Raw genomic sequence first — 12173 nt, 5'->3', positions numbered from 1 at the left:
TGGAAGTTATGTATTTAAATCTGTCCGATCGAGAGGAATCTGGAGAGTCCTCAGTCATGGCTGTCGTGAAACATAGAGATATCTGTGCCTTTATAACACCTGTGACAGCATGGGCAGCGCCATTGCGGTTACAACCCATAGGAATCCCCACCCAGTTGACTACTTTGATTACTTTAAAATGGCGGAAGTAGTAGAAGTAGAAGCCCTCAATGGCGCTGCCCATGTGGTTAAAATGGCCTTTTTGCCACTATAGGCCTCTATCATTCTCTATGGTCGTGAGCAAGTTGATCTGTAGAAATGGTTTTCTAAGGACCTCAAACCACCCCTTTGACGAGACGCGGCAGACACCTGACATAAGGGGGTGTAATAACACAGCCGACCACCGGATGCAGCCAAAGACACATTTATTGGATAAAGAAGCTTCCGAGTTTCCTAGAACTGTCTGTGTTTTTGTATTGACATACAAAATGGTGGGAAATTAATAAAATAGGAAATGAAAACATGATCTGTAATTACCACTAAATCGAGTGAATGATTTTGAGTACTGTAGTCTTAAGAATGCTCTGGCAAGTGGGTAATTGTAGCATACATAAGTGGGAAAAACAGCTTCCAGAAAGAGGAGTTCAAACGAGGGGTTGGAACCGAAATGATTTTCCAATAGTTCCGTTCTGAACAGAAGCACTATTTTTCCTGTTCCGTTCCACTGTTCTGTCCTGCAAAGTAAAGTTCTGAACTGGTTCTAACCCCCCAAAAAGTATTGGCTTATATCATTATTTTCTTGTTATGACATGCATTATCTGAATTAGGTCCAGAGAATTATAACTACGGAGGAGAGACTTCTACTGAATAACTTGAAGTCTTTGAACTTCAGACAGTTGGCTTAATGTTGGACCAGAGCTTGCTAGCTAGCTAGCTAACAAACTTGTGTGCAGAGCGGCACCAGAATGAAAAACACGTCTTACCTTTTTGTAGATAATAAATCTAATGTGAGACTTGACACCTATAGTATCCGTAACTAGCATTGAAAAAGTTAATCCATTCTTCTCTAATTAAAAATATCTCCCTAATTTCTGAATCAGGCTGGCAGGCAGACACTGGAATAAGTTTCTGAGTAACATAGTGAGAGCCTTGTTGCTTCCTTTGTGGGAAGCAAAAAAAATGACCGGAAAGTAAAAGAACAACCGTTTTTAAATTAACGGTTCTGTTCCGAAATAGTATAGATCTCTTTCGTTCCTGGTTCTGATTCTGTTCCTCCAAAAATTGCCTTATTTTCAAGTTTTGGGTTCTGTTCCCTCAAACTTTATTTTGTAACATTCTGCTATTCATATGACTAAAGATAAAATTCCCAGACGTGGATAAATTATTTGATTACAAAGGTAGGAAACCCTGGTCCTGGAGTGGTGCAGGTACTTTTCAATCCGTAGCATGGAAAATCTGCGTTGCAGCGCAATTGACATTGAAAGTTAGTTACCGATTTTGTGAAGACTGCGTTCACAATAAACACTGCATACGTCGGCTCAATCGTAAAATTACCCTATGTTCTTCTCATTAGTTGGTATTCAGACTTACCTTATGCAGGTGCATAACGTGCTCTGTATGTGTGGCTCCCTTGCGCACACTGAATAAATTTAATTCAACAGCTAAAAACCCTCCCACTTGCTGGCCAATAGATTTTCTCGTGGAGTTTTCATGCAATAGGGTTTTCAGTACATTTATGTTAAGCCATCTGTTTAAATACAGTGTACCTTTTAATTAGAATTTAGTCAACAGATTCACTAGAATATGCCAGAATGGGTTCAGGATCAATGAAAAAAGCCATATAAATATATGCATATTCGTCTCTCTTTCAGCACCAAATGGTAAGTACAAAGTAGATCATTTAGAGTTAGGAAAGTATTTATGAATCATAAAAAAATGATTTGGAGAGCCTTTACACGTGAAATATATTGATGAATAAAAAAATACAGTGGTTTGATTCATGCTGAAAGTTACCAACATATGGCATTTATTGTTCAATCCATGAAATATTGGAAGGTGTTCTTGAACAATAGTTTACTCTAATCCCCACTAATCATGGAACTGTAATTACAACGGTCCAGTTGTCGTGAACCGAACGCCAGGCTCCAGGTTTAAAATGCTAAGTGTGGTCTGAGTTTCATTGTCACACCCTGATCTGTATCACCTGTCCTTATGCTTGTCTCCTTCCTCCCAGGTGTCGCCCATCTTCCCCATTATCCCCTGGGTACGTATAACTGTGTTCTCTGTTTGTCTGTTGCCAGTTCATCTTGTTTGTCAAGTCAACCTGCGTTTTGTCTCGGCGCCTGCTTTTCCCCCAGTCTCTCTTATTCTTGCTCTCCTGGTTTTGACCCTTACCTGCCTGACCACTCTGCCTTCCCTTGACCCTGAGCCTGCCGTCCTACATCTTTGCCCCTACTCTGGATTACCGACCTCTGCCTGACCTGACCTTGAGCCTGTCTGCCTTCCTGTACCTTTGTCCCACTACTCTGGATTATCGACCCCTGCTGCCTTGACCTGTCGTTTGCCTGCTCCTGTTGCTGTAATAAGCATTGTTACTTCAACACAGTCTGCATTTGGGTCTTACCTGAAACATGATATACATAATGATTCAAATAGGCTACATGTCACAAATTATTGCACAACAGCCTAATATGATCCTCAGGAACAACTATACGGACGTCACAAAGGAAAGAAAGGTAAATGGAATGGATTGATGCAAAATGTAGGCTACAAATGGAAGGAAACTAACACTAAAGTGACAGTTATAAATGGATGTGGGAATTATTGACAGTGGCTATCCATAGTGGCTAATATTTAACATGATAAAAAAAAAATGTGAAAAGCCCGGGCATTTAATTAAAACATTCTAGAGCACATAAATCAACTCGGTACGTTTGGCGCTACAGAGGCATTTAGTTTGGGACTCCAAATTTCATCCCCACAAATGATGAATTTTAATGTCACATGCACAAGTACAGTGAAAGGCCTTTCTTGCAAGCTACAAGCCCAACAAAGCAGTAATCAATATCAATGTAGCACTAAAAATAAAATAAGGTAGAACAAAAACACATCAAATAGAAATAAGAACAAGAGAAAGTAAGAAGCTATGCACCAGGTTAGTTCTAGTACCATATTTACAATGTGCAGGGATACTGGAGTGAAAGAGGTAGATATGTGTAGGGGTAAGGTGACTAGGCATCAGGATATATGATACATAGAGTAGCAGCAGCATCAATTCTGATTGTATGTGAGTGTGTGTGCATGTCAGTATATAGTATAGAGTCAGTATAAATGTGAGTGCATGTTGTGTGTGTGTGTGTGTGCATGTGTAGAGTCAGTATAAATGTGTGAGCAGGTTATGTGTGTCAGAGTGTGTAGAGTCCTGTGAGTGTGCATAGAGATAAACATTTCATTAAATAAATAATATAAAATACAAGAGTAAACTCAGTCTGTGTAGAAGTTATGTTAGCTATTTAGGGGTCTTATGGATTGAGGATAGAAGTTGTTCAGGAGCCTGTTGGTGTCAGACTTGTTGCACTGGTACCGCTTGCCTGGCTGGAGTCCGGGCCGGCCTTCCTTTCACTCCGCCTGATGTAGAGGTTGCGCCTTCTTCCCGACTGTGCATGTGGGAGTGGGCCATTTTAAGTCCTTTGTGATTTGGACACTGAGGAACTTCACTGTGGAAAAGGGGCCAAAATATATGTCATGTTGATATGATTTTCATTTTTCCCTCCGTATGGCTGGTTTCACATTCATCTCCAGCAATCATAAGGAAAAATCATCTAAAACAATTGCTATTTATATTTACAGTCCCCTTCAAACGGATTACTCATTTACCTAGCTCTTATCAATTTATACATTATATAGTGCATGGAGAATGATGTTATTTAAATTGGGAATGGTAGATGTTTTTCCACTTGGAACCGACAGGGGCTCGATCGTATTCATGGTTTCTTCACATGTAAAGGTGGTGAAATCATGGAAATCATGGTCAGAATACAGTGTATCTGGAGAAACACCTCTGCCACACCTCCATTCTTGTGATCTCCACGACAGACATATAGCTGGTTGGCAAATGCGTTTTCAATTGCTTAAGTTCAAGGTCAGAGTAAGGGTAAATACAAAAATGCATAAAAGGGATTGTGTGTTATTCAGTTTCTGGGAATTCAGACTGGAGTTATGCTCGCTTAAATGGAACTACAATCAGTCATCACATGCTAAATAACCCCAAAGAACTACAATCCCCATATGGCATTGGATATAAATAGTATCGAACTGAGTGAAGCTGAGCAGGTGTGTATAAAACATGTTATCCACACCTACTCAGTTTTATTCTATTTCTATCAATAAAAAGACCCAATGCAACATGCGAGCAAAGCTGACGAATGAATTGAAGTCTGCTGATGTATGGCTCGATTATCAATCTTCTATCATTAGTCACTAGATGAAGCAATTTGTCTTGGACTTGACAGTTTCCATTTTCTCCCAGCGTAAACTTAATCGAGGCAATTGCCTTTTGAGTCTCTTGATAAATTCCCTTACTCAAAAGGAAAAGCACAAATGATTGCGCTACTGTATAGTTTCTAGATTATTATTATTTTTTTTTATCTCAGATCATTTGGACTTCTGTCACTCTCCCTAAAGACAAATTGCTACTGGTTGGATTTCTGTCACTCTCCCTAAAGACAAATTGCTACTGGTTGGATTTCTGTCACCTCTCCCTGAAGACAAAGTACTACTGGTTGGACTTCTGTCACTCTCCCTGAAGACAAAGTACTACTGGTTGGACTTCTGTCACTCTCCCTGAAGACACAGTACTACTGGTTAGACTTCTGTCACTCTCCCTGAAGACACAGTACTACTGGTTGGACTTCTGTCACTCTCCCTGAAGACAAAGTACTACTGGTTGGACTTCTGTCACTCTCCCTGAAGACAAAGTACTACTGGTTAGACTTCTGTCACTCTCCCTGAAGACAAAGTGCTACTGGTTGTGGCTATGTGTGTTATTGGAGCTGCACTGCAGTGTACTGAACAGTATATAGAGTTAGAGTATAATATTTAATGAGTATACCAAACATTAGGAACACCTTCCTAATATTGAGTTGCACCCCCTTTTGCCCTCAGAAGAGCCTCAATTCATCAGGGCATGGATTCTACGAGGTGTCGAAAGCGTTCCATAGGGATGCTGACCCGTGTTGACTCCAATGCTTCCCACAGTTGTGTAAAGTTGGCTGGATGTCCTTTGGGTGGTGGCCCATTCTTGATACACACAGGAAACTGTTAAGCATGAAAAACCCAGCAGCGTTGCAGTTCTTGCCACAAACCGGTGCGCCTGGCAACCACGACCATACCCTGTTAAAAAGCACTTACATCTTTTGTCTTGCCCGTTCACCCTCTGAATGGCACACAAACACAATCCATGTCTCAACTGTCTCCAGGCTTAGAAATACTTCTTTAACCCGTCTCCTCCCCTTCATCGACACTGATTGAAGAGGCATCAATAACGTCTCATAGCTTTCACCTGGATTCACCCGGTCAATCTATAGCTGTGTTTTAATATCCATACCAACATACTGTATACTACATACTGAATGAGTATTTTAGTTCATTTTAGTATACTGTAAATGAACGGTATCCGTTCAGCTGAGCGTACTAGTGCTTTGTCTGTCTACCGGAAGTTTATGCTGTTGCTTTGCAACCTCTTGCTAGCTTGTTAGCATAACAAATGACTAGCTAGACATTTTACGATTTCGGGTGTGTTTGCAAAATTCAATCTGGAATGCCAGACTGTGCTCAGAGTGAGCTCTGGGTGTTTGTAAATCCAGAGTGAAGCCAGATCGTCTGTTCCGCAGTTTCGATCTCGGAGAGCGCATCACTCAGTTCAGCACCTAAGCTAACTGACTAATGTTGGCTAGCTTGTCAGTTCCAGACACAAATGAGAGAACACCTCACTCTGACCATTTTACTCGCCATAGCCGAGCTGGTTAGGCTGTTTTCATGTTATCCAGAGCATTGGTGTCTGTAACTGTGCTGTTGGCAACAATTTAATTACGCTTTTTTTGCGTTTATATTCAACACCGAGAGTGTTCTGAAATTGGAGTAGATAGCCAGAAATAACAATGTCCATTGAGAACGCACAAAGACTATACCACTTCGCTAAGAATGACGTGAATAATAAGTCAATAAACATTGGGAAGTTAGTTAGATTATAGTTAATATACTGCCTGGCAAGTTCGATGTATTAGTAGCCAACTAACGTTAACGTTTCTCGTTAGGTAACTAACTTTAGCTAACATACCGGTATTCCGGTACATACTACTATAATGCTATGCGGTTCGTAAGGATAGAGTAGCTAACAAATTGTCAGCCAACATTTAATGTAACTTATTTGAAAAGTCATTACTTTATGACATTTCTCAACATGTTCTTAACATTTGTCATAATTAGTTAAAACCATGAATTTGTATCCACTCTCGTCGGACTTCTGCTGCATATTTTCCACCATTTTCTTCGTATCTGAAAACGTTGTGAAGCCACGCCCATTTTCTGACTAATTGCATTATGGACTCTAAAAGCCACGAAATAGTGTCCACTGCTTGTGTACTTCGTAATTTGCTGTATTTAGTACAACATCCGGGAACTTTTGGCATACTAACTATATCCATACTATGACCAATAAGCATACTACATACTCAATTTATGTCACAAATAGTACAGTTAGTGAGTATGAGTATTCGAACACAGCTGATGTCATGTAAAGAGCAGGTGTTCCTAATGTTTTGTACACTCAGTGTATATTATAGAGTATCACAGCTAATATGTACTTGACAAAACTTCCTCACTATCCTCAAGGCTTCTTGGTAAACATGGAATTGTGAAAGGATCAAATATCAATGTTTTTAAATATTTTATTTATTAAAGCTTACATCATATCATTTAACTGTCATTCTTACTCTCTATCCTCAATATTTTGGTAAACAGACGCGCAAGAAGATCAAATATATATATATTTTTTCACTAAAGCTCACACACCACTCAATATCATATCACTGGGGTGGCAGGGTAGCCTAGTGGTTAGAGTGTTGGACTAGTAACCAAAAGGTTGCAAGTTCAAATTCCCGAGTTGACAAGGTACAAATCTGTCGTTCTGCCCCCGAACAGGCAATTAACCCACTGTTCCTAGGCCATCATTGAAAATAAGAATTTGTTCTTAACTGATTTGCTTATTTAAATAAATAAAAAATATTACTATTTAATCCTTCCACCACCTCTTAAGTGTCATTGTTTAGATATGAATGAGACAGGTTTTCTTTTCCCATCATTTCTCTCCATTGTCACTGAAAGTACCAAACCTACAGTTTTCCTGTCAAAGGCTTCAGAGAGGGACAGAGGACACACACCCACACACAGTGTGTGACCAGACCGAGAAAAGACCGGCTCTTCTGCAGAGAGAAGAGGATGGACAGATGAAGAAAAGAGAGGATATTTCTATATCCCTGTCAGATGGCTCCAGAGAGGTAGGCTAAGATGGGCTGCATCATTCCACTATGTGCTTTCTTACCAGGGAAGTTTTTACCCCCTTTTTTGAGTCTTCCCTGGCTTTAAATAATTCTGTGGAATAACGTGTGTGGGGGGAATGGGATGAATATTTCAAGCCACTCCTAAGGACAGAACATTGGCGTGTTGCACTGACACTGGCAGCTGTCCCTGTTCTGTAAGGCTTCCTGGCTGTCCTTCTGTGCTGTACGACTCTCCTTCTCGTCTAGCACGGAATAAAGTTTGGAACACGGGCATGAACCAGCAGCCCAGTTAAAGCTTTTACCACAGTTGCATGCAAACGATGTACGGTCCCCTGGTGGAATGCAACTCAACGCCCCCCCCCCCCTCCATCTCCAGGACCACTCTTCCCCGTCCCTGTGTGTATGTCTGTGTGAACACAAACCAATAACGATATTGAACACCCAGCTTCTAATAATATCCCTGATCACTCAGCGGGGTATCTCTACGCGCCACTAGCCGTCTCACTCCTCTAGCTCCATCTCCATCTCCTTCCACCAGCCTGCCTGGCTGTTTTAGTAGTGGGTCCTTAGCAACTGTAGCTAAGAACCCACTACTTTACACACCCAGCATGCTGTGAAATTCAATTAAGTCTCAGCATGGAAAATTTGCATTTGGGGAAATAAGATGGGAAGACGTGAGAGGGAGTGAGGGAAATACGTCTGTCATTTAGTTATGATTTTCTAGAATCAGAATTAGACTGGGCGTGAAGATGCAGAGTAAATGTTTTGCGGCTAGATGTGTTCAATGTGGTTTATTTCAGGGGAAAGTTAAAGGGGAGGGGAGCGGAGGAGAGGGTAGAGGATAGCGGACAGGGAGAGGAGAGGGGAGCGGAGGAGAGGCCAAATCAATAAGAGTATAAAACACCTGCTCCATTTCATCTCCTGGATTCCAGATGGATACAAATGCAGAACCAGCGGTGCCTTCATAATGAAATCTGAAAAGTAAAAACAACACAAAGGAATAGGGATAAGTGATGAATATGTGGTGTCGAGGGCTCAAGGCAGCACATCCATTCTGAGGAAGAGAAGCTTCAAAACAATATCATTATATCACATTTAGATACGTTATCCTGTAAGAGTTCCATCTCATCTAGGCCATATTTATCCAGCATTATGATGAGTCACCAGTGGGACTAAAAGCTATTCTCTGTCCTCAACTCGCGAAGTCTGTGAGGGTATTGATAATTATAGTTGATGAATGGTTCTCTGAAATTGGAAGCGTAAAGACCTTGTTTTAAATGATTCATTAGACTCTACCTGGCTATGCAAAATGTTACAGGTGATATCTCATTTTGCTCCACATTGAGCTGTGGTTGACGATTGAGGGCTGGTCTCCCAGACACAGATTAAGCCAATTCCTAGACTGAAAAACTATTTCTATGGAGATTCTCCATTGAGCATGTTTTTTTTTTAGTGCAGATTTAATCTGTGTCTGGGAAACAGCCCTGTATGTCTGTCAGAAGACTGATCCTTACAGAGCAGCGGCAAAGAGCGAGGGGTTGGAACTCTAATGGCTCGTGGAGCTATGATCTAATAGTATAATTCCTCAGAGTCTGCTGGCAATATGCAGGACTAACCACACTGGGCAAACAGTAAGCGATGCAACACACAAGGAATGCTCTGTGCTCAGCCTCAGAAATCGATCCCTGTTCTCTTGCTGTCGGCGTTCTCTCCTTCTGTTTTTTTCCCTTCTCTTTCTCTCTTCTTTTCTCCGTTCCTCTGTATTCTCCTCCTCTCTCCACATTATTGGAAGACCAAGTGCGTGCTTACTGTTCCATCGCTCCCTTGGGATCCCAAAGATTCTATTTCTACCCACCATCATGCCATTGTACGTTGAGTTCATCTCCTCCTGAGGAAAACTACAACTAACTTTACTTCAGTGTGAGTGGATTTCTTCCCCATTCTTTTCCACTCCTTCCTCTTCCTCCACCTCTTCCCCCTCCTCTTTCTGTCTCTTATCTATGTTCCTCATGCTCAACCTAAGAAAAGTATCCCATCATCCGAGGAACCATCCTGGCTTGTCCCAATGCAATTACAAGGCCTGTTATTTCATACCCTCCAGTAGACCACTGCACACCACTCCACTCCCCTCAACCAGCCAGTGGCCGGTGCACTGTAGACACACACAAGGTTATTATTTCCCACTCTCCACTAGACCGCTACACATCCCCCCACCACAAAACAACATTCACACAAACAACATCCACTCAAGCAGATGGCTTCTCGCTCGTAGGCTACCTTTCTCTGAGATAACAGTGAAAATGTACGCTAGTATACTGGAAAGAAATGGTCTAAATAACTTCCCAAAGATTTAGTTGATTTTGTAGTTTCATGAGCTAAGACCCTGAAACTCTATGAACGAATTAAAAGTCCTTATTGGTCTGTTGAGCAGTGGCCTCAGTAGGAAATGACATTGGACTGGTAATGGGAAGGAAATAAAATTATATTATCTGCCCTGACCATTTCAGTAGAGGAAAAGCATCATTACAACATGTGACATTTCATTCACTTGCACGCAAACACACCACACACACAAACAAGCAAACACACCACACACAAACAAGCAAGCACACCACACACAAACAAGCAAGCACATCACACACAAACAAGCAAGCACATCACACACAAACAAGCAAGCACATCACACACAAACAAGCAAACACACCACACACAAACAAGCAAGCACACCACACACAAACAAGCAAGCACATCACACACAAACAAGCAAGCACATCACACACAAACAAGCAAGCACATCACACACAAACAAGCAAGCACATCACACACAAACAAGCAAACACACCACACACAAACAAGCAAACACACCACACACAAACAAGCAAGCACACTACACACAAACAAGCAAGCACACCACACACAAACAAGCAAGCACACCACACATAAACAACACACCACACACAAACAAGCAAACACACCACACACAAACAAGCAAACACACCACACACACAAACAAGCAAACACACCACACACACAAACAAGCAAACACACCACACACAAACAAGCAAGCACACCACACACAAACAAGCAAACACACCACACACAAACAAGCAAACACACCACACACAAACAAGCAAACACACCACACACAAACAAGCAAACACACACACACACACACACACACACACACACACACACACACACACACACACACACACACACACACACACACACACACACACACACACACACACACACACACACACACACACACACACACACACACACACAATCATTTGGTTAGTAGCAGATGTTTACAGAATCTCACCTGCAGTTCAGAGCTATTCCAAACATGGCTGCACATCCAGATCAACTCCATCTCACATGACACCACACATTCTCTGTAATTGGTCGTGGCTCATACTTCATCCAATCAGGAAATTCATGGCTAGAGGTTTAGGGGGAAAGAGTCACATTCCATCAAATATTGACAAGAGAAACTGAGGGAGTGTGAGAGTGAGACAGAGAGAGAACGTAAAGGTATGGAAATGGAGAAGCCAGTGGAGTTGATGGCGGACCAATGCATTACCCTGCCTGCTTTGCCCTAGAGCAGAGTTTCCCACCCCATGGGGTGCACATATTGGTTTTTCTAGCACTACACAGCTGATTTAAATAATCAACTAATCATCAAGCTTTGATGTGTTAGTGTTAGGGCAGAAACCAAAACGTGCACCCCTTGGGGTCCCGAGGACTGAGTTTAGGAAACACTGCCCTAGAGTGATATGCTTTGCAGGCAGTATTGAACCTGTGATGAACCCCATTCCACTCCCCTGTCTCCCACTCCTCTATCCGCATAATCCCTCCTTCTTTCTGTCCCTCGACAGAGAGAGAGATGAGGGGGGGAGAAGGGGTCGAGGGAGGGAGGAAGGAGAGAGAAAGAGATACTGCATTTATTATTGATGATTTTATATGTTGTTGTTTTGTCCAAGAACTGCGTCTATAACCAGTTGGTAGAATTTGAGAGTTTTGGCAATTTTCGCCTCTCACAGAGTCATGCCAAGGAATCATGCCAATAAAGCAAATGGCTAACATGAATTTAAAACTAAGTGGGCAAGAGAGCAAGAGAACGAGATAATGAAAGAGAAAGAGAGAGAGGTAGTTTGGAGAGCAAAATAGGAACAGAGTAAGAGTGAGAGACAAGAGAAGGGAGGGAGCAAAGAGAGAGAGAGAAAGAATGCAGGCAGAGTCAGGCAGACTAAGTTAGTGGAGGAGGTAGAGAGGTGGATGGGGAGGTCAGCTGTTTCATCATTAGCAACTGCCTCTGCTGCAGTGGCTTCCTTTCCTCTCTCCTTCAGAGCTCCTCTGAACAGCAGACTGGGTCCCCCTCTCACTCTCGCTCCATCCATCTCTCTCTTTCTCACTCTCCCCCTCTATCTTTCAAACCCAGACATGGGGAACAGACAGTATATGCTAGCTGACAAGGGATTCTCATTCGTTCCCTTGCGTTCGACTCTCAGCTACTTCCTCGCTTTTTCTCTCTCACACCTTCTGTCTTTCCTACATCCAAACATATCCCTCAGGTAGTGCTCAGTATGCAGTATAGGATACGCTCCCTCTACCTCTCCCGTTCTCTCTCTC

The 12173-nt window shown here is 42.1% G+C and overlaps 1 long non-coding RNA gene across 1 annotated transcript; it reads right to left on the bottom strand.

The window, feature by feature from the left end:
* Window positions 1-1930: 1930 nt before the first annotated feature.
* On the bottom strand, window positions 1931-11166 carry LOC118376047 (uncharacterized). Its single transcript, XR_004823950.2, has 3 exons — window positions 10864-11166; window positions 8443-8512; window positions 1931-3695 (listed from the first exon to the last, which is right to left on the bottom strand). It is a non-coding gene; the product is annotated as an uncharacterized LOC118376047 (long non-coding RNA).
* Between the last annotated feature and the right edge of the window lie 1007 nt (window positions 11167-12173).

This window comes from Oncorhynchus keta, chromosome 29 (assembly GCF_023373465.1).
Source record: "Oncorhynchus keta strain PuntledgeMale-10-30-2019 chromosome 29, Oket_V2, whole genome shotgun sequence".
Classification (NCBI taxonomy): Eukaryota; Metazoa; Chordata; class Actinopteri; order Salmoniformes; family Salmonidae; genus Oncorhynchus; species Oncorhynchus keta.
Note: the sequence above shows the minus strand (reverse complement) of the source record. Positions and strands in the feature narration are given on the sequence as shown.